Source organism: Bidens hawaiensis, unplaced genomic scaffold (genome assembly GCF_021521415.1).
Source record: "Bidens hawaiensis isolate Kalapana, Puna unplaced genomic scaffold, B.hawaiensis_p1.1 tig00067372_1, whole genome shotgun sequence".
Lineage (NCBI taxonomy): Eukaryota > Viridiplantae > Streptophyta > Magnoliopsida > Asterales > Asteraceae > Bidens > Bidens hawaiensis.
Window position 1 is genome coordinate 54,959 of NW_027501944.1, and position 2,428 is coordinate 57,386.

Here is a 2,428-nt window from a genome sequence, read left to right on the forward strand (position 1 = left end):
ACTTAATATGCAATTTATTTGAGATTAAAATATCACCCAATTGCCTTGCTGAGTTGGATTACTGGATATAATGAAGTCATTGCCTGAAAAATTTTAGACTTACAATAGAAATTCCTGGATAACCAGAATTTTTTAAAAGAGTTTCATGTTTGATGCCAATTTTGGTACCAAAGCATAAAGAAGTAAGAATATTTGATACTCTTATCGCATATTAGGGAATAAGAGTTTAATAGACAATGGAAAGTATAAAACAACTAACCTGACTCAGTGATCAAAATGTCCGTATCCCAGCACAAATCCATGTGAAGACATTGTTAACTCAAATCCAGAACCCCTCCCAATGTTGTCACCACTGACATCACTAGGGCCCGCAACGGGACAATCTGCAATGGGTGGCCGCCACAATCCTCTTCTTTTGTTCATCAATGTCCTTTTTAAGAAACCCCATAGCCACCTTCAGCCGCTCAAGCTCTTCTAATCCTTGGCTCTCTATTGGAGCTTCCACCAGTGATTCTCAACGCCTTCTTTCCTGATCTTTGCAAGCTCTTCACTTTTATTCTTCTCAATCTCCAAATGACTAATTTCATATGTGAGTTGCCTGTTAAGCTCATGGATATTGCATTGCGATGGTGCCTCCATAATCTGTGTGGTGCTTGAATATTGTGGTGGATTTTGCTTGAGGAAACGATGGACGGTCATCTCTACAGATGGATGACCAAAGGAGAACACCTTTTTACCTGGAGAGAAAACGATGATAGCGATTTCCACTCCGCACAAGATGCAAAGCTCGCTTGCTTTCTTAAACAAGCCAGAACGGCGTTTGGAGAAAGTAACCAACAAATTGCTTTCTTTCTCCATTCGTGCCATTTGGATCTTTTGGCGACCTTTGCTCTTTTTAGGCGTCATTGGAGGATCTGATCAAACGTTAAAACTTGCAGGATATTTAAAGGCCTCGTCATGCTATAAACATTTCACCATGTGTTCGATACACTAATAATACTACTAAATGTATTCCTATTTAGGTTTTTTCATTATATTTCAAAATTGAATTTACTTCCACACATAACGTGTTATAATGTTTTACCTAATGGGTATTCAACCATATATTATCTGGTCAGCAGTAGATTTTTATAGAAAAGGAAAACTTCCAAGGCCAGATGATAAGAAATTAAATTGAAGATATGGTTCATGAACCTGTTTATAAAGATTTAAACATCCTAAAATACTGTTTCTATGATATTATACAGTATGTTAAAAAAAAATATTGTTATAGTTACAGTAGTTATAATTGTATTATGTAACGCAATAAATATAATTAATTTTATCGTAACCATTATCAAATCATTGTACTAGTATAAAGTCAGAATTTGGTTTTGAAAGTGTTTTACATAAAGCCTTGAGATAATGGGGGATATGTGATGACGGTAAAACTTACGACACAATTAGGTGGAATATTATTTTACACACACTATATGCATACGCATATATATATATCATATAAATGTATCCGAGCCACATTCAAACCTATGTACCTATACACATACAAACATACGTACACCATATACAAACATACGTACCTACACACATACATATGCACCTACACAATGCACCTACACAAAAGAAAGGGAGTGAAAATGGGGATTAATGGAGTTACACATCATTCTTGCACTTCTCGCTGTAAAAAAACTTCTGAAATGATCCAATACCATATATATAGATAGATAAAAGATCCAATACAATAATCCCTAATCATACATTACGTACGCGAGTTCCTACACTGTTGATTTCAAAATTACGCGATGACAATATTGTAAATTTCATCAACTATGATCAATGCTCCCATCGATTCCGTCCGCCTTCACTATCACCGTTCATCAATTCGTTACCGTCCAACGATTGTATTCACCGTCGCGACCATCGACGTTACCGTCGTGAACACCATCTTTCTCCGTCACGAGTTGTTCACAGGTTAGTTTATCAAATTGATCAAATGAAATTGAAATTGATGAACTAATTGATCAATTAAAACTTTGAAATTGATCCAATAATCATCAATTTGAAGTTTCAGTTATCAATTTTAAGTTTGAGTTCTGGGTTTTAACATTGAACGTATTAACATTAACCTAAAACGTATAAACAGAACGTATAAACTTTTTGTACTGAACTTTTAAAGTTTAATTGATTTTTGGTTCGACGTTTAAACAGAACGTATAATACGTTTAAACAGAACGTATAAGTTTTTTGTATAGAACTTCTAAAGTTTTTTGTATAGAACTTCTAAACCTTTTGTTAGAACTTCTAAAGTTTTGGTACAGAACATCTAAACTTGAACATTTAAAGGTGTTCGTTTGGTCAGGACGTTTAAATTTGTAGTTTTGATTATAACGTATTAGTTAAACGTTTAAACTTTTTGTTCATTTTTTGTCAG

At 34.2% G+C, this 2,428-nt stretch overlaps 1 pseudogene; it reads right to left on the bottom strand.

The window, feature by feature from the left end:
- Positions 1–223: 223 nt before the first annotated feature.
- Positions 224–1,184, bottom strand: LOC143604939 (agamous-like MADS-box protein AGL62; annotated as a pseudogene).
- Between the last annotated feature and the right edge of the window lie 1,244 nt (positions 1,185–2,428).